Source organism: Capricornis sumatraensis, chromosome 4, assembly GCF_032405125.1.
Source record: "Capricornis sumatraensis isolate serow.1 chromosome 4, serow.2, whole genome shotgun sequence".
Taxonomy (NCBI): Eukaryota; Metazoa; Chordata; class Mammalia; order Artiodactyla; family Bovidae; genus Capricornis; species Capricornis sumatraensis.
Window position 1 is genome coordinate 150,191,671 of NC_091072.1, and position 24,631 is coordinate 150,216,301.

Below are 24,631 nucleotides of genomic sequence, written 5' to 3' on the forward strand. Positions count from 1 at the left end.
TCTACTTATTTGTTACTTACATACAAACTGATGTTCAGACAGTCCCCAATTCAACACAGCTATTTTTTTCCAGTTTAATTCAATGGCCTCCCCAATGCTTGAATGGAATAACTGTGGTAGATTTTATCTCAGTTGGTAAAGAATGCGCCTGCAATGCAGGAGACCTGGGTTTGATTCCTGGGTTGGGAAGATCCCCTGGAGAAGGGAAAGGCTACCCACTCCAGTATTCTGGCCTGGAGAAGTCCATGAACTGTATAGTTTGTGGGGTTGCAAAGAGTTGGACACGACTGAGTGACTTTCACTTTCATTGGCAGGAAACTCAAGAGACATGGTTTTGATCCCTGGGTTGGAAAGATCCCCTGGAGAAGGAAATGGCAACCCACTCCAGTATTCTTGCCTGGAAAATCCCATGGACAAAGGAGCCTGGTGGGCTGCAGTCCATGGGGTCACAAAGAGTCAGGACTGAGTGACTGAGTACGTGTGCGCGCACGCACACACACACACACCTGGACATTAGCTGATCTCACACACACACACACACACACATCTGGACATTAGCTGATCTCACACACACACACACACCCACACCCACACACCCACACCCACACCCACACATCTGGACATTAGCTGATCTCACACACACACACACACACACACACACACACACATCTGGACATCAGCTGATCTGACCTCCACCTGGACATTAGCTGATCTCACACACACACACACACACACACACACACACACACACACACATCTGGACATTAGCTGATCTGACCTCCACCTGGACATTAGCTGATCTCACACACACACACACACACACACACACACACACATCTGGACATTAGCTGATCTGACCTCCACCTGGACATTAGCTGATCTCACACACACACACACACACACACACACATACATCTGGACATTAGCTGATCTGACCTCCACCTGGACATTAGCTGATCTCACACACACACACACACACACACACACACATCTGGACATTAGCTGATCTGACCTCCAGGAGACTAAGAGCCTGAGGAACTTGCAGGCAACCCCTCCAGTGAACTCTGAACTTGACTAGCTAGCTCCTCTCTGTAGGCAGAGTGTGGTGAAATAGACATTGTAAGAGAGAGCTGTGCTGTGATTCTTGTCTGAGGTTGTACTCCAAATCCTCTTTCATAAGAAAGACCCGATTTTGATGAACTTCTTAAACGTGGTCGTGTTGAGTTCATTGATGGTGGTGTCCTCTTTGTTGTGATCAGTAGACTGACCTGAGAATCGTATCCTCACTGTGTAATAAGACTGGACACCATTGTTTGCCATCTTTTCCTCTTGTCATCATGCGTGTAGGGGTTGGAGGAGAGGGAATCCATTCCAGATTCATGAATAAATGATTTTTAAAATTCTGCCCTGAATAAACTGCAGCTGATAGTAACTTTTCTTTTATCACTTTGGTAATATCAGCCTCAGGGTAAAAAAAAATATGTGTTGATAAGAAACAATCTCCTAGATCTTGTGGTAACGAAGAAGAAGGTTTTGTATCAGTGTTGCTTTCATTTCTAAACTGTTCCTGTGAGGATGGTCAAGACCTGGGAGCCGCTCTGGACTCACAAATACACTCTTTCTACATGGAGTAATCAACGCTCCCTGTAGCGGGTCATGGAGGGCTGCATATGTTATATATTTCTTCCTGCGATGTCTGTGTCTCATTTCCACCTTGCATTATTTAAACCTCAGTTCTCAGCTCAGAGTTAATGGACTCTTGAGGTGTTTGTTTCCTGTAACTCTTACGTAACCCACTTGGAGGTGTGGGAAATCTGTTGTTCTCAGTTTGAATCATCACAAGCAACAGCTAAACATATAACCTGTGGTGGAAAACATTTACTCCATGCAATTGAAAATTCTGAAACAAACCAGGGCCTGGCAACTTCGCTCTCGCTGGCTCCTGGCCCAGAGGAGAATCCAGGAGGCTGTCTGCCCTCACCCAAAGAGTGAGCTTCCTGAGTCCACCGGCCTCCAGCCTCTCCCAGGTATGTCTTTTTGAAGCGAGTTAGACACTTCACTTAATCTTTCGGCTTATGTTGGTCAAAAAGGGAGGTGTTAAAAGATCCCTTAATTGTAGAGTGGTAGAAAGGCAAAACAGAATGACTAAGACTACCTACCCATGGAAACAAGTCAGGTTTTCCGTTTGCTGAAGCTAGGTCCCCGTTTGTCTAAATAGTACATTTATTGGGACTCATTATGATGAAAATTCTGCTGAGCTTTGGTGGATGATGTAGAAAGGTGATATCTTTACAGAAATGTGTCTAAGCCATCCAGGTATTTGATGTCACCTCCCAGGTTGCCCCAGTGGAACAGCAGGAGACACAAGAGATCTAGGTTTGATCCTTGGGTTTGGAAGAGCCCCTGGAGGAGGGCATGGCAACCCACTCCAGTATTCTTGCCTGGAGAATCCCATGGACAGAGGAGCCTGGTGGGCTACAGTCCATGGAGTTGCAAAGAGTTGGACACAACTGATTGACTACATGTGTACGTGTACACACACACACACACACACAGATTGCCAAGAACAGTGCTAAAAACCATCTTATAGTGAGTGTTTCTGGTCACCCTTCCATCCCAGACTGCCCTCTGGCCCCTGGGGGAAGAATGTTTTATTTATTTTTCAATAAACATTGTATTTTGCACAAAATAGTCCATTTCTAGATGAAAGTATACATCCCTGTACTCGTAAAGTGAAAAAGGGGCGGTAATGAAAAGATAGCAAGGAAAAGGAAAAACAGAAGCCTTGTCAAAAATTATTTTTGATCAGAAGCTTCAGCAACGTGACTTTGCTTCATTTTACCCCTTTGCCCTGAATACAGGGAAAGGTTTGGTGAAAGAAGCCATCCTGCTTCACTTCCTGCGGATCACTGGATCATGATGCTTGGGCACTGCTGATGGAAAAGAGAAACATTTCAAAGAAATACAAGGTGCACGGCTCTCGTGGGCTGCCTGGTCATCGAGAATGATGTCCATGGGAGAGGTGAGTCCCAAACGTCTTGGAAAGAAGTTCACAGCTCATCACCAACCCCCACTATTCCTCAGGGAGTGTCATTCCCAGACTCTAGGCTGGGACCTGGCTGGGGAGTTGGTTTGGTGTGTCCCGCCTTTCCCCAACCCCTGCCGTCCTGTGTTCCATCCATCTTGCTTCTTCCTAACACCTGAGTGAGGGCTCCTTCCTGAATGTGACTCAGCTTGGCCTCCTGCTGCAAGATTATGTAAAGCGTTTTCTCAGCTCTAATTGCCTGGCTTTCGTTCCTCAGCCCTGCAGGCTAAGAGTTTGGCTTTTATTTGAACCTTCTCCCTGTGTGGCTGTGGATCTATGAAATTAGCACTGGTCTTTTTTTTTTTTTTTTTTTTGGTCTTATTTATTTTTAATGGCTCCTCGTGAGAAAGGAACATATAGGATATGCCAATGACACTTGTGTTCTCTGCAGCTTTTTCCGCTGTGCTTTGCCCTCCGCCGAGAGGCTGCACAGCAAGCTGATCCCGGCTCCCACCCCACTGTTTAAGCCGGCTCAGGAGAGTCGCAATCCAGAGTTGAATTCAGCTCATCTCTGCAGTGTTAACCATGAACCCAGATGGTGCTTCTTGTGTTTTCCTGTTCCTTTTTAAGAAATACCTTGTCCTGAAGGGCTCATGACACAAGTATCTCCGCAGGTTGCATACAGAATCAGTAGACATTCTCAGTCTGCATTTGATGAACATTCTTAGAGAATTCTTAGAGAATCAATGTCCAGCCCAGTTCCTCCTCTTTATTTATTTAAGAAAAGGACCACCTTGGGAGCACTAATCTGTCTTATTTCTGACCTTGCTGGCTCCGGGTGACCTTGGATAACTCACCAGAGGGGAACTGTCACTTCTCAGAAGGTGGAGTTTATTGGGGACTGACCAGGCTCTTGGTAGAAGAACAACCTGTGGCTGGATTTCTCTAGGAACACCTGACTTGGCTGAGGGCCAAGGGCTTGGGACGGGAAAGGAAAGGGATTGACCTAGTTCTCCCCGAATCTCCCGCTACTCAGTCTGTCCCCCTCAAGTTCACATCTCTGAGTTCCAGGGGTGAGCCAGGCAGCAACCCAGTCCAGTGTAGCCCCAGCCTCGTGGGACTCATGGTCCAGCAGGAGGACATTCTGCACTGCCACAGGCTTTAGTAAAGGGGAAGTTAAGGCTGCTTGGCAGCCTGTGACCAAGGATGTAACCAATCCCAAGGGATCAGAGGAGGCTTCCCTGAGAAGTGACGTCTGGACACACAGATCAGAAAGAAGGGCAGGTGCTAGTTAGGGGGACTCTGGGCCTGGCCACACCCTTCTATGCCTCCAGGTTCCAGGAGATGAGGAACAGGTGTGGATGTAGGCCAATGGAACATTCTTTATTATTCGAGTGAAGATGGCAGGATCCGAGCCACTTCAAGAACCAGAATCTGTCACCCCAATGCCTGCACCTGGCCCTGAGGTCTGGCCTCCAGGGGGCTGGGTCAGTGCTGGGGATTGGGGTGGGGAAGGGACGGGGGTTGTGGTGACTGGGACATCAGCGGACGTTGCAGAGATTTTTATTCCACTTAGAATCCAGATGCTGATTATGCAGAGTTGCTCTTGCTGTTCCTGGGCCTTTGCTCATGCCTTCCTCCCCCGCTCCCACTGCCAGCCCAGAAAACACACGCACATTCCTCCTCCTACTTTCAGAGTCCTTCAGAGCCCCGTCTATCTGCAGCTTGCGCTCTGGGGTCAGATAACCAGGCTGAACCCTGGTTCCGTCTCCTGCCCGCTGTTTGACCTTGCAGAGGCAGAGGTTACTTAACCTCTCCATGCTGCGCCTCTGTGTCTGTGAATGGGAATGATAACCGTGCCTAGGCTTCCCCGGTGGCTCAGCAGTAAAGAACACCTTGCCAGTGCAGGAGACCCGGGTTTGATCCCTGGGTTGGGAAGATCCCCTGGAGGAGGGAATGGCTACCCACTCCAGTATTCTTGCCTAAAGACTCCCATGAACAGAGGAGCCTGGCAGGCTGTAGTCTAGGGGGATTGCAGAGTTGGACATGATGGAGCGACTAAACAACAGTGCCTGCCTCCTGTGATGAGCTGACTGTGGAGTGTTTAGGAGAATGCCTCAGGAAGGGTTATTGGGTGTTAACATTCAAGAGCCAGAGCTCTTGGGAGCCCGACAGGTTCCACACAGAACTTGGAGTTCTGGGCATTCTTTCTTCTTAGCACTTGCTTAGCCAGACAGCCCCAGAAGCAGCCCTGGAGCTAAACAGTCAGGGTTGTAGCCAGCGAGAGTCGAGACTTGGAGCCATGCGGAGTCCCAGCAAGTGGGGCTTAGGAAGAGCTTATTGAAGATTTGGGGGGAGCCTCTAGGGACATGGGACTCTACCCAAGATTGGAGGCTGCCAAGAAACCGGCAAGTCTGCAACTGGGCATTTCGATGAGTCTTATCTGTGGTACAGGAAGACGAGCCGGAGGATGAGCTGGACTTGGTCACGGAGCAGCAGACGCTCCTTCTGATGTGGGGTGGGTGTTTGGTATTCCGTGGGTGGCTCACTGACCTTATTGTCGTCTGTGCTTAGACACAGTTATGAAGTGGCCTTGCTCTGTCTCATCTAGCCAGAGTCTCCTTGTACCTTCTCCTGAGGTTGGTATTCTGCAAGTTTATCAGTCAGTTCAGTCGCTCAGTCGTGTCCCAGCTCTGTGACCCCACTGCAAGTTTGTGGCCACTTTCTAAATGTCAGAGGCTGCTGTCTTTTTCTCTCTTGACCCATTAGTTATTTATTTGAACTAATTTTTTCTTCCTCAAGAGAAACTGTAAGTGAATGTATTCATTCATGCAACAAAGCAATAGCTGAGTATCTATATGGACAATGTGCCGGGCAAGATAAAGTGGTGAAAACCCTGCCTGCCTTCAAGGAGCTCCAAGTCACAAGTCAGCACTGAAAGACCATCTGTGTCAGTCTAGTTTGCTCATCAGCTTGCCACCAAGAAGTTTTCCATCCTGCCTGGAACTCCCAAACACCTGCTTCCACAAGGCAGGGTTAGGAACTCAGTGTGAAGGATGAACCCGCCACCTCCCCATTCCTTGCACCCCTCGGACTGTGTCTGCCCAGGATAGGCCCAGGGACCAGGCGTTCTGTGCGTGTTCCGTGCTGTATCCACGTCCGGTCCACAATCAGGAGGGTTAAGGGAACTCGACACCCTCACATCTCAGCGCTGTACGCTCTCTTCTCATAGTTTTCTCAGAAGAGGATTTTAATTCAACAAGCTCCTTAATGTTGGTTCTCCTTTCTGAATGGCTTTGCTCTGTAGGGTGATTGTGTTTGGCTGGAGGTCAGAGACCACCTTACAATTCAGTTCAGCTGCTCAGTCGTGTCCGACTCTTTGCGACCCCACGGACTTCACCGACTGCTGGAGCTTGCTCAAACTCATGTCCATCCTATTACAGGCGCTTTCTAATTAGACCAGCATCTGGGCTGTGAGATGCTATTGTAAGCAGTGGACACTAGAGGGCAGCATCTCACCCAGACCGCACACAGCAAAGTCAGGTGCTGAGCTACCAGCGGTAAACTGTGGAGAACAGGGGGAAAGGATCCCCCAGAAGGTTTCTGGTCTCCTCTGCTCAAGTCCATGCGGGCCTGCATTCATCTCTTTTGTAATAATTGCTGGGAAAAGTGAACCCTTTTCGAACAGTAACCTCTTAACAGGTTTTTTTTTTATTTTTAAAGCAATTGCTTTTTGTTTGAAGCACAGTGCAAGAACTCCCTATATCAGATTCTTTAAAACATAGACATCTTCTCTTCTGTTTTAGATCCCACCAAATAGTGTGGTGAGGTATTATGTCTGAAGCCTGCTCTTGGAAGGGCTGGGGAAAAATTTCTTTGTCCTATTCTTTTTTTTTTTTTTAATTGGCATCATGTCCAACAGTGGCTCAGTCTGCCTGCCTGTAATGCAGGAGACCCAAGTTTGATCCCTGGGTAGGGAGGATCCCCTGGAGGAGGCATGGCAACCCACTTCAGTATTCTTGCCTGGAGAATCCCATGGACAGAGGACCCTGGAGGGCTACAGTCCATGGGGTCGCCAAGAGTCGGACATGACTGAAGCTGCTAAGCACAGCACAGCACAGCACATTTGACCTCTCTAAAATATTTGCCCAGATAACCTTTTCCCATACCATCACTGAATCTTTCTTTTCTCATATGAAATTTTATGTCACCTAGCAAATAATTTCGGAGTACTTTTTGAGTCCATAAAGACCAAAATAGTTACTCTTCAAAGCTTCTCTCTCCAGTCATCAAATTAAATAAAATCACCATCTCTAATACTGTAACTTCTTTCTTGCTTTCAGTTCAGTTCAGTCACACAGTCATGTCTGACTCTTTGCGACCCCATGAACTGCAGCACGCCAGGCCTCCCAGTCCATCACCAACTCCCGGAGCTCGCTCAAACTCATGTCCATCGAGTCGGTGATGCCATCCAACCATCTCATCCTCTGTCATCCCCTTCTCCTCTGGCCTTCAATCTTTCCCAGCATCAGGGTCTTTTCCAATGAATCAGTTCTTCCCATCAGGTGGCCAAAGTATTGGAGGTTCTGCTTCAACATCAGTCTTTCCAATGAGTATTCACGACTGATCTCCTTTAGAATGGACTGGTTGGATCTCCTTGCAGTCCAAAGGACTCTCAAGAGTCTTCTCCAGCACCGCAGTTCAAAAGCATCAATTCTTTGGCGCTCAGCTTTCTTTATAGTCCAACTCTCACATCCATACATGACCACTGGAAAAACCATAGCCTTGACTAGACAAACCTTTGTTGGCAAAATAATGTCTCTGCTTTTCAATATGCTGTCTAGGTTGGTCATAACTTTCCTTCCAAGGAGTAAGCGTCTTTTAATTTCATAGCTGCAATCACCATCTGCAGTGATTTTGGAGCCCAGAAAAATAAAGTCAGCCACTGTTTTCACTGTTTCCCCATCTATTTCCCATGAAGTGATGGGACCGGATCCCATGATCTTCGTTTTCTGAATGTTGAGCTTTAAGCCAACTTTTTCACTCTCCTCTTTCACTTTCATCAAGAGGCTCTTTAGTTCCTCTTCACTTTCTGCCATAAGGGTGGTGTCATCTGCATATCTGAGGTTATTGATATTTCTCCCGGCAATCTTGATTCCAGCTTGTGTTTCTTCTAGTCCAGCGTTTCTCATGATGTACTCTGCATAGAAGTTAAATAAGCAGGGTGACAGTATACAGCCTTGAGGTACTCCTTTTCCTATTTGGAACCAGTCTGTTGTTCCATGTCCAATTCTTAACTGTTGCTTCCTGACCTGCATACAGATTTCTCAGGAGGCAGGTCAGGTGGTCTGGTATGCCCATCTTTTTAACAATTTTCCACCGTTTATTGTGATCCACCCAGTCAAAGGCTTAGGCATAGTCAATAAAGTAGAAGTAGATGTTTTTCCGGAACTCTCTTGCTTTTTTGATGATCCAGCAGATGTTGGCAATTTGATCTCTGGTTCCTCTGCCTTTTCTAAACCCAGCTTGAACATCTGGAAGTTCACAGTTCACGTATTGTTGAAGCCTGGCTTGGAGAATTTTAAGCATCACTTTACTAGCGTGTGAGATGAGTGCAATTGTGTGGTAGTTTGAACATTCTTTGGCATTGCCTTTCTTTGGGATTGGAATGAAAACGGACCTTTTCCAGTCCTGTGGCCACTGCTGAGTTTTCCAAATTTGCTGGCATATTGAGTGCAGCACTTTGACAGCATCATCTTTCAGGATTTGAAATAACTCCACTGGAATTCCATCACCTCCACTAGCTTTGTTGGTAGTGATGCTTTCTAAGGCCCACTTGACTTCACATTCCAGGACATCTGGCTCTAGGTGAGTGATCACACCATCGTGATTATCTTGGTCATGAAGATCTTTTTTGTACAGTTCTTCTGTGTGTTCTTGCCACCTCTTCTTAATATCTTCTGCTTCTGTTAGGTCCATACCATTTCTGTCCTTTATTGAGCCCATCTTTGCATGAAATGTTCCCTTGGTATCTCTGATTTTCTTGAAGAGATCTCTAGTCTTTCCCATTCTATTGTTTTCCTCTATTTCTTTGCATTGATCGCTGAGGAAGGCTTTCTTATCTGTCCTTGCTATTCTTTGGAACTCTGCATTCAAATGGATATATCTTTTCTTTTTTCCTTTGCTTTTCGCCTCCCATCTTTTCACAGCTATTTGTAAGGCGTCCTCAGACAGCCATTTTGCTTTTTTGCATTTCTTTTTCTTGGGGATGGTCTTGTTTTCGTGCCTTAATTCATTGCAAAGTCAGCACCGTACAACGTTCTGCATATGCCATGTCCTTTACCAAACATGTCCAAAAGTTGGGCCATAAACTTAGCTAAAATGGGAATCTTTGACATATCAACACATATTTCTTTTTAAATTTTGAATATTATTGATTTACTTATTTGGCAGCGCTGGGCTTTAGTTGTGGCATGTGAGACCTAGTTCCCCAACCTGGGATCAAACCCAGGCCACCTGCATTGGGAATGCAGAGTCTTAGCCCCTGGACCCCCAGGGAAGTCCCACAACACACACTTCTGAAATCCCTCTCTCAAAGTCCGAGGAATTGCACTTGGTGCCCTGCGGAGTTTTAAAAGGTCAACTTTCACACTTCCTGTGAAATGGAGGTGGGGTGGAGGGTTAGGTAATAAGCTGTCACTGTGAGGACAGGAAGCTGACTCCCGAGGTCACATGTCAGGGTCAGAGCTGGCAGAGACCCCAGACACAGGCTTTGTGGTCACCCGGCCAGTGATCCAGCTTTTCCTGCATCTTTGTTGTAACGTGGCTGTGATTGCCTGATCTTGGCACTGATACCCTCCATTAAAAAAAAAAACAACAAAAACTATGTGTTATAAGATCAACATTTTAAAAATATATGTGTCATAGGTTTAGAATTTTCTGTTCGTAAGACAGTGTGCCATCATGGAAAATACAGGTTTCAGAGTCAGACCACCCTGTGTGATAGACCCAGCTCAGCCCCTTTCTAGCCGTGTGCCTGGAAGGAGCCACCCAGCTCCTCTGAGCTGCTGCTGCTTCATCTTTTTTCGTATTGGGGTATTTATTTGTTTTTATTTATTTTTGGCTGTGCTGAGTCTTCATTGCCGCATGGGCTTTCTCTAGTAGCCTCGAGTAGGGGCTCCTCTCTGGTTGTGGTGCGTGGGCTTCTCATTGCCGTGGCCTCTCTTACTGAGGAGCACGGGCTCTAGGGCGCACCGGCTTCAGCGTGCCTGGGCTTAGTTGCCCCCTCTGCATGTGGAATTGTCCAGGACCAGGGGTCAAACCCATGTCCCCCGCCCTGGCAGGCGGATCCCTAACTACCAGGACCACCAAGGAAGTCCTCTTTGTCTTTTAACACAGTTATAAGTTATCATCAGAGACTGGGCATTTGAAGGCACTCAGCACAGTGTCTGATGTATGTTGGCAGCTCCATGATGGGGCCCGGTTTTATGGCTGGCTGAGTTCTTCCCGGATGTGGGCGTCCATCCCTTCAGGCCAAGGTGAAGGCTCAGAACGTCTGGGAGAAGTGACCCTATGGAGCCAGAGTCAGAGCCCAACACAGACCTTCACCTCTCAAAGAGCTTGAGAGGGCAAGATGCAGGAGAGGAGAACCGAGGCACAGATAGGCCAAGCAGCACGCGGAAGAATCCATCTGTGATCTAGATGCCACCTCCCGACTTCCAGACAGCCCCGGTGTGCTGGGGACAGAACTCCTGGTGCGCCAGGGTAGCAGGATTTCAGACATTCTTTCCAGCCCGAAAACTCTCTGCTAGAAGCCTTTGTACACTTCCATCGTCAGCAATAACAGCGATGGCAGCTGATGCTTTGGCTCTTCGCACGTGACTGTGGCCTGCGGTCGGGTCCTCAGTGTAAGTGCAAGAGTCAGTCACTCAGTCATGTCTGACTCTCGGCGACCCCATGGACTGTAGCCCGCCAGGCTCCTCTCTTCTTGGGATTCTCCAGGCAAGAATACTGGGGTGAGTTGCCATTCCCTTCTCCAGGGGATCTTCCCAGCCCAGGGGATTGAACTTGGGTCTCCTGCATTGTAGGCAGATTCTGTACCATCTGAACAATTTTCTTCTCTTTTCTTCTGACAGAACCTAGCTCGTTGCCTTCAATACTGGCATGTCTCCTTTTTGGTTTCAGAGTCACCTGCATTAACCCAGGTCTCATTTTGGCTCTTCCCCGACCTTGGCAGGTCACTTCCTCCCCTTGGGGCTCAGCTCCGTGTCTGTAGAACGAGGAGGTGGTCTAAGGCCCATTCCGGCTCCTGTCTTCTGTGAAACACAGCTCCCACTCTCAAAGCTGTTGAAAATAAAAGCAAGGTCACCTCTGCAAAGCAATTTATGTTCACAGCTCTCTGGCTTAGCATCAGATGTGGATCATAAAAAGGCAAGTAGACAGAACACCAGATAAGAACCAGCATATATTGAAATAAAGGACGAAGTAGCAGAGAGTAAGGGTGTTTTCAGTGTAGCCGGAGCTGTTTGAGAGAATGTGGACCTTCTTGCCGGATGGCCTTTGAGAGTCTGGTCCATTGTAGTAAAAGGAGTGATAGCACCAGGAGTGTGCTCTGCTGTCACACAGGTTGTCTGCCCCCCACGGGCTGGGAAGAACCTCATAAGGGATCTAGATGTTGAGGAATTGCCCCTAATGACTGAGCTCATGCAGGATAAGGTAGTTGGCACAACCTGGGGTGGTCAATCCCCACCTAGAGCAGAGAGAATACGGTGGCGTCCCAAGAGGCTGACGTCATGCCTTGGTCTTCTACATGAAAAAGCAAATCGCAGAGAAATGAGATGGAGCCATGTTCACTTCGAATCAACTCTCATGCACATGAAAAGTTAGATCACTCAAAAACAAATGCCCTTCACCGTGATAACAGTTTACACATCACAGCTACTTGGAATCTGCTAATCTAGGGGAAAAACTCAGGACGGAAAACCAGGCATTTGCATTATTTAGTGTGTAGCCAGTGCCACAGGTTTATGGTTCATTTACCTGCCAGTGGCCCAGTGTGCACTTCGGAGCTCAGAGAAGATAAAAATCTATGTACTATTGGACTAATATGTCAGTGAAGAAGCTTCAGAAATACACAGCAATTTGGGGAGGTGGTTATTGCAGTAGCATTTTGGACTTCCCTGGTGGCTCAGCTGGTAAAGAATCTGCCTGCAGTGTGGGAGACCTGGGTTCCATCCCTGGGTTGAGAAGATCCCCTGGAGAAGGGAAAGGCTACCCACTCCAGTATTCTGGCCTGGAGAATTCCATGGACTGTATAGTCCATGGGGTCACAAAGACACAACTGAGTGACTTTCACTTTGGCAAATCTGAATAAAGTATTTGGGATGGAAGTAATGAAACCAAATTCACCCATTCATTAGCCTTTAATTCACTCTCATATCCTAAAGAGAACTAATGATATCCTAAAAGGAACTAAGAAGTTTTGGTAATATGAGGCTTCAGTTATTTCAAGTATCAAATAAATGCTCAAAATTAGAAGCTGTTCATTCTTGCTTTAGTCATTAAACATCACAACAAGGTCCAACTGTCCAGCACAGAGAATTCTATTCCATGTCCTATGATAAACCGTAATGGGAAAGAATATATGAAAAAAGACTGCTATATACGTATAGTTGAATCACTTTGTGTACAGTAATAATTAACAAAACACTGTAAATCAACTATATTTCAATAAAAAGAAAAAATTAAACATGAATTGGCCATCCACTGTATGCCAGGGGATAGCCATTCACCTACCAGGCTGGTGCTAGGTAGGACCAACTTGAAAGATGAACAACGTGTGGTCCTGACCTTCTGAGGGCTCTTGGTCAAGTGAAGAGACACGCAGCTCAACAAGTGAATGATAGCTCCGTGTGATAAGTGCTGATCAGAGAGAGGAACTCACACGTCCTGGGACATACAAAGGTATCAGACGTGCCTGGAGAGCAGGTAGATTTAACTTGAGGGTAAGACCACTTCCTACCTTCATCTTGTTGTTGTTCAGTTGCTCAGTCATGTCTGGCTCTTTGCAACCCCATGGACTGCAGCACGCCAGGCTTCTCTGTCCTTCAGTATTTCCTGAAGATTGTTCAGATTCATTTCCATTGAGTCAGTGATGCCATCCAACCATCTCATTCTCTGTCTCCTCCTTCTCCTCCTGCTTTCAGTCTTTCCCAGCATTAGGGTTTTTTCCAATGAAGAAAGATACACAGCTGACAAAGTGAGAAACGACAGTGCGATCCAGGCAGGCATGAGCTTGGGCTAATGTATGGGGCTGGAAGGGACGGAGGCAGTCTGTGTCTGAGGAACAGTGTGCAGGCGTGGCAGCCACGTGTGGTTATTCAGGAAGCAGAGAGGGGAACAGCTGAATCACAGGGGTATGGCTGGAGAGAGGGTTCGGGCCAGGGTGGGAGGGGCTTCGTGTTCCAAGTGAAGGAGATTGGATTTTGTTTGGGAAACTGACCAAAGTTCTTAGGAAGCTGAGGCATGATCAGCGAGACTAGATAAATCGAGATGTTGCTGGTGGAGATCAAGAATACGGGCACAGGGAATTCCCTGGAGGTCCAGTGATCAGGGCTCTACACTCTCAATGCCAAGGTTCAAGACCCCACAAGTCACACATGCGGCCTAAGAAAAAGAGTACAGTGCACAGAGCATCCCTGGAGAATGCAGCGGACGTCAGAGTTTTATTTACCTGGTGCAGCTCCCATCTCCTGGAACAGGAGACACACCTGGATGCACCTGTTCTCCCCTGCCCCAACTTCAATATGTCAGCCTTCCCAAGAACTGCCTTTTAAATGTAAATTTAAAAATAATAAAATATTTAATTAAAAGCCATCTCCTTAGCTACAATGATTGATCTAAGGGTGGATACCAGATTCAATCATAGTATCTTATTGTCTCCACCCTGTCCGGAGTGTTTGACCAACATACGGGCATGTGACCCCAATCGGAGACCTTCCCTGGTAATTCTGAATTTTGAATTGTCACTAGGGGAAAGAGCTGTTTTTTTTTTTTTTCTGATGGTGAATCTGTCAAGTTGCAAATTTAGCGATGCTGCTGGTTATGTCTCTAATATTTGGGAAAAAAAACTGGCTTTCAGTAGAAAAAAAGTTTAACCTTAGCAGAGATGCAGATGTGAGGCTCAGAAGGAAGTTAGTTCTGGTGGCCTTTCAGCCTCTGGTTCCAGGCATCCCTGGAGTTAATTTCATCCCCTCCTGTCTTACAGTTTGGTTAACATGAACCCATAAATTACCCTTTATACTGGAGGTAGTTCTTACTGGGTTTCTGACACTAGCAACCGAGAGTCCTGACTAATGAAGACAGGGAGATAATTAAGTCTGATCTTGATACATTGCCTTTTAAAAGACTCTTCCCTGGGTGGTGGTGGAGCTTAAGGGGAAGAGCAGGACCAGAGATAGAGACTTGAAGGTCATGTTTGGTTTAGAGGTTGAGCCCTGGGAGTGAATGAGCTCACCTAAGGTAAGCGTAGGAAGTGATCTGAGGCCTAGGAGGGTGCCATCCTAGGAGGACGCATTTTGAAGGATGCCAGCATCCAAGGGGACAGAGGAGGACCACCTGTCTCACCCAGGCCATTTCTGATTTCACCCAGCTCTTCCACTCTCATGGTCCTCCTTGGGGAGAAGGCCACGTCTAAGTCCAGGAGGGGGTGGCTAGCTTCTCTTTTTTCTATCTTTCTTTTCTTTATTGGCCATGCAGCATGTGGGATCCTAGTTCCCTGACCAGGGACCAGAGATCAAACCTGAGCCCCCTGCGCTGGAAGCTCAGAGTCTTAACCCCTGAACCACCAGGGAAGTCCCCTTTCTTTTTTTCTTTTTTATTTAACGCTCTAGGTTACATCTTTTGAAATCTGCAACAGAGTAATTCTAGTTCTCCATCCCCCAAAAGCTTTTCCTCTTATTTGAAACCTGTGATCTCATAATTTAGGTCTTCAGGGTTAAATTTCTCACTGCATTGAGCCATCGTTGTTCAGTCACTCAGTTGTGTCTGACTCTTTTGTGACCCCATGAACTGCAGCACACCAGTCTCCTCTGCCCTCCACTATCTCTCAGAGTTTGCTCAAACTCATGTCCATTGAGTCGGTGATGCCATCCAACTATCTCATCCTCTGTTGCCCCCTTCTCCTTCCCTCAATCTTTCCCAGCATCAGGGTCTTTTCCAATGAATTGGTTCTTTGCATCACATGGCCAAAATATTGGAGCTTCAGTTTCAGCATCTGTCCCTCCAATAATATTCAGGGTTAATTTTCTTGAGGACTTACTGGTTTGATCTCCTTGCAGTCCAAGGGACTTCACTCATCTGGTAATGATCAGATTTTACTGAACCCTTCTGGTCTTTCTCATCTGTGGTTGTTCTGCAGATAGTTGTAAAAGGAAGTGAGCCCAGGGTCTTTCTACTCTACCATGTATACACATATCCTTCTGTATACTTTAAATCATCTTTAGATCACTTATAACACCTGAAATAATGAGATGTAAGTAGCTGTAAATAGAATGTAAACTCTATTTAAATAATTGTCAGCATGTGGAAAATTCAGGTTTCACTTTTTTGAGGTTTCTGGACTATCTTTTGCAAATATTTTAAATCTACAATTGGTTGAATCGATGAATGGGGAACCTGTGGATGCAGAGGGTGATGATTATCTGGGTGGAGAGCAACTTCCCTTGCCCCCTAAACCGAGGTTTTAGATGAACTTTTGTTTTGGGTTCACTCCTACATAATTGTCTGTGTGTGTGTGTGCGTGCACACACACAATCGCGTCCGACTCTTTGCGACCCCATGAATCGCAGCACGCCAGGCCTCCCTGTCCATCACCACCTCCCGGAGTTCACTCAAACTCACGTCCATCGAGTCGGTGATGCCATCCAGCCATCTCATCCTCTTCTCCTCCTGCCCCCAATCCCTCCCAGCATCAGAGTCTTTTCCAATGAGTCAACTCTTCACATGAGGTGGCCAAAGTACTGGAGTTTCAGCTTTAGCATCATTCCCTCCAAAGAACACCCAGGACTGATCTCCTTTAAGATGGACTGGTTGGATCTCCTTGCAGTCCAAGGGACTCTCAAGAGTCTTCTCCAACACCACAGTTCGAAAGCATCAATTCTTCAGCGCTCAGCTTTCTTCACAGTCCAACTCACATCCATACATGACCACAGGAAAAACCATAGCCTTGACTAGATGGACCTTTGTTGGCAAAGTAATGTCTCTGCTTCTCAATATGCTATCTAGGTTGGTCATAACTTTCCTTCCAAGGAGTAAGCATCTTTTAATTTCATGGCTGCAGTCACCATCTGCAGTGATTTTGGAGCCCCCCAAAATAAAGTCTGACACTGTTTTCACTGTGTCCCCATCTATTTCCCATGAAGTGATGGGACCAGATGCCATGATCTTCATTTTCTGAATGTTGAGCTTTAAGCCAACTTTTTCACTCTCCTCTTTCACTTTCATCAAGAGGCTTTTTAGTTCCTCTTCACTTTCTGCCATAAGGGTGGTGTCATCTGCATATCTGAGGTTCTTGATATTTCTCCCGGCAATCTTGATTCCAGCCTGTTTCTTCCAGTCCAGCGTTTCTCATGATGTCCTCTGCATAGAAGTTAAATAAGCAGGGTGACGATATACAGCCTTGACACACTCCTTTTCCTATTTGGAACCAGTCTGTTGTTCCATGTCCAGTTCTGTTGCTTCCTGACCTGCATATAGGTTTCTCAAGAGGCAGGTCAGGTGGTCTGGTATTCCCATCTCTTTCAGAGTTTTCCACAGTTTATTGTGATCCACCAGTCAAAGGCTTTGGCATGTTCAATAAAGTAGAAGTAGATGTTTTTCTGGAACTCTCTTGCTTTTTTGATGATCCAGCAGATGTTGGCAATTTGATCTCTGGTTCCTCTGCCTTTTCTAAACCCAGCTTGAACATCAGGAATTTCATGGTTCACATATTGCTGAAGCCTGGCTTGGAGAATTTTGAGCATTACTTTACTAGCATGTGAAATGAGTGCAATTGTGTGGTAGTTTGAGCATTTTTTGGCATTGCCTTTCTTTGGGATTGGAATGAAAACGGACCTTTTCCAGTCCTGTGGCCACTGCTGAGTTTTCCAAATTTGCTGACATATTGAGTGCAGCACTTTGACAGCATCATCTTTCAGGATTTGAAATAGCTCAACTGGAATTCCATCACCTCCGCTAGCTTTGTTCGTAGTGATGCTTTCTAAGGCCCACTTGACTTCACATTCCAGGACGTCTGGCTCTAGGTGAGTGATCACACCATCGTGATTATCTGGGTCATGAAGATCTTTTTTGTACAGTTCTTCTGTGTATTCTTGCCACCTCTTCTTAATATCTTCTGTTAGGTCCATACCATTTCTGTCCTTTATTGAGCCCATCTTTGTATGAAATGTTCCCTTGGTATCTCTGATTTTCTTGAAGAGATCTCTAGTCTTTCCCATTCCGTTGTTTTCCTCTATTTCTTTGCATTGATCACTGAGGAAAGCTTTCTTATCTCTTCTTTGGAACTCTGCATTCAGATGCTTATATCTTTCCTTTTCTCCTTTGCTTTTCACTGCTCTTCTTTTCACAGCTATTATTAAGGCCTCCCCAGACAGCCATTTTGCTTTTTTGCATTTCTTTTCCACGGGGATGATCTTGATCCCTGTCTGCTGTACAATGTCATGAACCTCCATTCATAGTTCATCAGGCACTCTATCTATCAGATCTAGTCCCTTAAATCTATTTCTCAGTTCCACTGTATGGTCATAAGGGATTTGATTTAGGTCATACCTGAATGGTCTAGTGGTTTTCCCTACTTTCTTCAATTTAAGTCTGAATTTGGCAATAAGGAGTTCATGATCTGAGCCACAGTCAGCTCCTGGTCTTGCTTTTGCTGACTGTATAGAGCTTCTCCATCTTTTGCTGCAAAGAATATAATCAATCTGATTTCAGTGTTGACCATCTGGCGATGTCCATGTGTAGAGTCTTCTCTTGTGTTGTTGGAAGAGGGTGTTTGCTATGACCAGTGCGTTCTCTTGGCTAAACTCTATTAGCCTTTGCCCTGCTTCATTCCGTATTCCAAGGCCAACTTTGCCTGTTACTCCAGGTGTTTCTTGACTTCCTACTTTTGCATTCCAGTCCCCTATAATGAAAAGGACATCTTTTTGGGGTGTTAGTTCTAAAAAGTCTTGTAGGTCTTCATAGAACCGTTCAGCTTCAGCCTCTTCAGCGTTACTGGTTGGGGCATAGACTTGGATTACTGTGATATTGAATGGTTTGCCTTGGAGACGAACAGAGATCATTCTGTCGTTTTTGAGATTGCATCCAAGTACTGCATTTCGGACTCTTTTGTTGACCATGATGGCTACTCCATTTCTTCTGAGGGATTCCTGCCCACAGTAGTAGATATAATGGTCATCTGAGTTAAATTCACCCATTCCAGTCCATTTTAGTTCGCTGATTCCTAGAATGTCGATGTTCACCCTCGCTATCTCCTGTTTGACCACTTCCAATTTGCCTTGATTCATGGACCTGACATTCCAGGTTCCTGTGCAATATTGCTCTTTACAGCATCGGACCTTGCTTCCATCACCAGTCACATCCACAGCTGGGCATTGTTTCTGCTTTGGCTCCTTCCCTTCATTCTTTCTGGAGTTGTTTCTCCACTGACCTCCAGTAGCATACTGGGCCCCTCCCGCCCTGGGGAGTGCCTCTTTCGGTGTCCTGTCATTTTGCCTTTCGTGCTGTGTAGGTGTGTGTGTGTGTGCATATACCTGTATCTATACATGTGTCTGCGTCTATACCTGTATCTGTCAAGGAGGAAAAGCCCAGAGACATTAATCTCTTTGATTTGTCTCCTACGATGGGATAGCGGATCCTGTTCACCAGGGTGAGAGAGACATGAATTGAATCGTATGAGGAGCTAAGTCCCCACCTGTATCCGAGACCAGTCCTGGCATCTGGCTGCCCAAGCCCAGCTGGCCCTATGCCCGCTCCTGCTCTGGCTGAAAAGAGCAGGCTGTCTGGCAGGATGAGGGTGGCCGGGTGACCAAGGGGTGCTTGGAGCCCTGATGTGTGTGTGTGTGTGTGTTCCCGGCTGGCCCGCGTGGGTCTCTGCGCTGCGTCCACCTGCAGAGCCCATTTCCATCTCTTGCATTCTGGCCTCTGAACCACGGGCAGCAGGATTTCTGCCGACAGCCCGACGTGATGGTTTATGTTTCTCTCCTTCAGCTGATTTGTTCTTGTCTCCGGTCACTAATCCACTGCAAGAACTGGTGATCAGACGCCTGTCACAGAGGACCAAGGTTGTGATGGGTGTGGCTGCTACGGCAGAAACAGCAACGCTGAAACGTGTGGTGTGCACTACCGCGGGGCCTTGTGCATTGGGTTCTCCCAGCGAGTTTCTTACTTTTTGACCAAAGATGATGTTGGTCTTCGAGACTCCTTTTTTAGAAACCTATAGATCCCTTCCTTGCCATATTCACCAAGAAAGTATAATTTAGTTTACACACAGTTTTCTTGGATCGAATAAATCAGCTGAAAGCAATTGTCTATTTCTCCTGATTTACTGAACTCTATGTGACCGACTTTCAGTCCATCCACATCTCTACAAATGATCCATCTTTGTTCCTTTTAATGGCTGAGTCATATTCCATTGTATGTACGTACCACAACTTCTTTATCCATTCATCTGCTATCAATGGACATCTAGGTTTCTTCCACATCTTGGCTACTATAAACAGTGCTGCAGTGAACATTGAGGTACATATGTCATTTTGAATTTTGATCTTTTCAGGGTTTATGTTCTGCTGTGGGATTGCTGGGTCCCCACTTTGAAAGAGTAGTGAAATTCAGGAATACACCCACCAGATTGCTCAGTTCTCTGTGAGTGAGGCGTACACTATATGTTTGTATCTGGCACAGTATGGTATTTAGCGGTATAGACTCTGGAGCCAGGCATTCTGGGTTCACATCCTGCCAGGAGCACTTGCAGGCCGTGTGGCCCCTCTGTGCTTCGGCTGCCCCATCAGTAAAGCAACACGGGTCTCCCAGCTGTGATGGCTGCATGGGTGGGACAGCTGAGAGTTAGGACATAGCCTGGGCTGTGAGTACCAGAGGTCAAACCCAGTGCCCAGCGCCTCCTTGGCTCAGCACAAGTCTCTGAATGATCAGCAGCAGTCTTCGACTGCTCACCTGGCTGAATCCCCACAGGTATCCTTACCTCTGGATCAGAAAGGGAGGGACATAGCTCTCGGGGGAAAAAAAAGAGACTGATTGGAATGACTGGCCAGGGAGGCTTTCGTTGGGATTCTCCTAACAATCCTGACTCTCCTGGCTCGAGAAGGCAGGGGTGGAGTCCTGTGCTTTTGTGAGGAGGTGGAGGCATGGGAGGGAAGGGTCCTATGAGATCTCAAACAAGAGAAAGGATAGTCCTGACTCTGACCTTACCCAGGTCCACGCTGGCAGTAGCCGCTAAGCTCCACCAGAGGGCGCCCTGGGGTTAGCATCCCTGAGCCAGGATTCGCTCACACCCTTCCGGGGGGCCTCAGCGGAACTTCTCAAGGGGTGTTCTTGTTCTCTATTGAATCTTTACCTCCTGGAGCCTTGGCGCTGTCAGCACCCACTCTTCATTCTTTCCTGTGACCTCGAGCCTCTGGTTAAGAATGATGTCCTGTATCAATTCACAATATTTAGAGATCATGGTGAATGAGATGAGATTCCTCAGAGGGGATTGTATGGGATCTTCTAAGCATTACGGATGTGGCAGAGCCACTCACTGTCAGCCTGTCTTCAATATATGTGTCTGTGTGCATGTACGCATGTGCGTGTATAGACTCATGAATGTAATAAGTGATCATAGAGCCTCCTGATAAAAGTGAGGACAGTGAAAAAGCTGGCTTAACACTCAGCATTCAGAAAACTAAGATCATGGCATCTGGTCCCATCACTTCATGGCAGATAGATGGGGAAACAGTGGAAACAGTGACAGACTTTATTTTTTGGGGCTCCAAAATCACTGTGTAGATGGTGATTGCAGCTGTGAAATTAAAAGACGCTTACTCCTTGGAAGAAAAGTTATGACCAACAAAGACAGCATATTAAAAAGCAGAGGCATTACTTTGTGAACAAAGGTCCATCTAGCCAAGGCTATGGTTTTTTCAGTAGTCATGTACGGGTGTGAAAGAAAGCTGGGCACCGAAGAATTGATGTTTTTGAACTGTGGTGTTGGAGAAGACTCTTGAGACTCCCTTGGACTGCAAGGAGATCTAACCAGTCCATCCTGAAGGAAATCAGTCCTGAATATTCATTGGAAGGACTGATGCTGAAGCTGAATCTCCAATACTTTGGCCACCTGATGCAAAGAACTGACTCATTTGAAAAGACCTTGATGTTGGGAAAGATTGAAGGCGGGAGGAGAAGGGGACAACAGAGAATGAGATGGTTGGATGGCATCACCAACTCAATGGACCTGAGTCTGAGTAAACTCTGGGAGTTGGTGATGGACAGGGAAGCCTGGTGTGCTGCAGTCCATGGGGTCGCAAAGAGTTGGACACGACTGAGTGACTCAACTGAACTGAGATGTCCATGTACTTTGAAAATATAATGTTTATACTCATGTTCCCTTAAACTATAAAATGCCTTACTTCTCTTACTGCTTGAGGCTTCTGGCTTGTTGTGTTCCCTCTACTTTCCCAAGACTGCAATCTCCAGAACTTAACTCATTACTGAAACCAAACTCGGTCCCTTCCCCTGAGTGCAGTAAATTCAATCTACCGACACCAGATTGTAAAGAAGGACAGGAGCGTTTATTGCAGGTGCCAAGCAATGAGTCCAGGAAAGCTAGTGCTCAGAACACTTGGGCTCCCTAAAGGAGTTCTCAAGAAAGCATCTTTAAAGGCCAGGTGAGGGAGGTGGGGATCCAGGGTACACGACCCGCTTGTGCAGTTCTCTGATGGGCTGATGGTGGTACCAGGGTGGTGTCACAGGAGTGAACATTATCAGTCCTCAGCCTCCAGGAGGCCTGGGGGTATGTGCTCATGGTCGTCAAGTACGTAACATTTTCCATTTGGTGGTGGTTTTAGCATTTGTAAAAAAAACTCAGAAAGTTTGAAGAGGGAAATGTAATAGGAAGACTTGTTCAATGTAGAAGATACTGGCACTTTGGAGAGGGCTCCAGGAGAACTCTAAGGGGTAGAGGATGAAGGGAAAAGTGGACAAGGAAGAAGCTTAGGAGCTCAGAGTAAAGAGCCTGCATGCCCGCTGGCCTCAGACCCCGGAGGGGAGGTCCCTGTGTCAGGAAGCATGCTGCCTGCAGCACGGCGATGGTGATGCTGGTGAGGACGAAGGTGCCCAGAGCTGGTGGCCGAGGGCAGCCTGCCGCCCCCCTGCAACGCCACTGGGGTGCCTGCTTGCTGCTGCTCTGAAAAACAGACAAAGGGAAGGGGGAGAAAAAGGCCCTTCTTTCTCTCCCAACCATGCATCGCCCCGCCCACACTCCTATTGTCCAACCTCAGGGCCAGCCAGCTGGCAACAGGAAAGCTAGCCTGCAGAGTCCAGCTCCAGTATTACAAAGCGGGAGAAGGCTGGGGGAGGTGGGTGGAGCTGAAAGATGTGAAATTAATAACTGGTACAGATGGAAAGTACATTTTTTCATCCCAAGGATGGAAGGAAGCCCAAAACACCATCATGTAAAAGGGAGATAGATTGACTCAGAGAGGCATTTGCACCTAAAAACCGAAGGTTTAGGTGAAAACATCTCTTGGAGCAAGGCTATGAGATGCATTCTGCTTGCTGCCAAGGTATTGGGTAAGCAAGACAGGATGTTATAAAGCCTGTTGTGCAAAAAATGTGCAAAATGCTGAGGGCTCTTCAACTGAGCAAATGCCCAATATGGAGTTGATAAAGCTGAGAAATGCATTCTAGAAGAAATGAAGTCAAAAGTCAATCATTGAAAGATCACTCTTCAGGGAGGCTCTTTATTACTTTGAGAAATGATGATAAACTTTTTCTGTGCAAATAGCATTTGGCAACCCACCCCCCACTCCCCGCTGCCCAACACCCGAGCTCTTGATATTTCTGGAGAGTCTAAGACTGAGGTTTGTAGGATCTGGGGCACAGCCATGATGAGCTGTGAAGCCCTCTCTTCCTGCCAGAAGGGAGTGGGTCTGAGGGTGAAGAGTGGGAAGGGTTGTTCCCATGTGATGGAGAGGCAGTCAGGGACCCGTCTGGCCCGATCTGTTGCCTGCACTTGTGACGTGGTGACCGATCCCCGCAGTCAGCAGTTCCTCCTCTCTCCCCAGAACCCTGACTTTCCTGCCTCAATCGCAGCTTCTCTAATTGCAAAGTGTCCTCCCTGATTTGCTCTTTAGACAATCATGTCTGTCCTGCAAAGTGCTGACTCCCAGCCTTGCTGGTCAAATTAAACACATCGCTCTTGGGAATGCCGGTGCTGCCTAAGTCAGTCCAAGGGTCCCTCTTCTCCACTGGAAGCCTGCTTCCCCTCCTGTCCATCCCAGCAGTGGTGAATCTGAGTATGTATGGGACATCTACCCCCAGCTGCACCAGGTCCACGAGGACTGAGTTAGGCCTCAAGCTATTCTATAAGAGTGATAAAGAATCTGCCTGCCAGTGTAGGAATTGCAGGAGATGGGAGTTCAATCCCTGGGGCAGGAAGATCCCCTGGAGAAGGAAATGGCAGCCCACTCCAGTACTCTTGCCTGGAGAATCCCATGGACAGAGGAGCCTGTCAGGCTACAGTCCACGGGGTTGCAAAGAGTCGGACACGACTGAATGACTTAGCATGCACACACGTGCATTATGCTCTGTGTACATTTGGAAAAACTCACTTTGTACATACAAAAAACAGGTATGTACATTTGGAAAAACGTAAGCTCTATAAATTTAATTGTGTGTAAATTATTCGTCAATAAAATTTTCTTGAAAGTTAAAAAGTGCTTTCATACACATTATTCTGTTTGTTCTCCACAACAGCCTGAGAGAGGATTGCAGTGAAAATTCTCCCCATTTTATGTTTCAGAAACCCAGCGTCCAGATAAAAGATTCTACGAGTTGCCTGAGATCTCACAAATGGGATGAAACTCAGCCTTTTACTCCTGTTCTGTTTTTTCTTTCTATTACATGTTATACTTAGTGGCTTCAGCGGCACCATGGAACAGGGTATAAATTGGGTCTTTTATAAATAAGTGAATGGAATACAAGGTTCCAGAGCCAAACCAAACCTGCAGGTTTCCTGACACAGTGGACTAAAATAAAAACCGGAGCGTGAAGACGCTTCCTGGCTGGTTCAGTGGTGAAGAGTCCGCCTGTCAGTGCAGGGGACACAGCTTCGATCCCTGGTCTGGGAGGATCCCACTGGCTGCAGAAAAACTAAGCCCGTGCCCCACAGTTAACTGAGACTGTGCCCCAGAGCCCAGGAGCCGCAACTGCTGAGCCCACAAGCTGCAACTGCTGAAGCCTGGGCACCGGAAAGTCTGCGCTCTGCAACAAGAGAAGGCACTGTAAAGAGAAGCCCAAGCACAGTAACTAGAGAAAAGCCCACCCAGCAGTGAA

At 46.9% G+C, this 24,631-nt stretch overlaps 1 long non-coding RNA gene across 1 annotated transcript; it reads left to right on the forward strand.

Moving 5' to 3' along the window:
- The first annotated feature begins 919 nt into the window (after positions 1-919).
- LOC138079143 (uncharacterized) lies at positions 920-24,631 on the forward strand. The gene is made up of 3 exons (XR_011144832.1): positions 920-2,027; positions 2,862-3,022; positions 24,099-24,631. It is a non-coding gene; the product is annotated as an uncharacterized lncRNA (long non-coding RNA).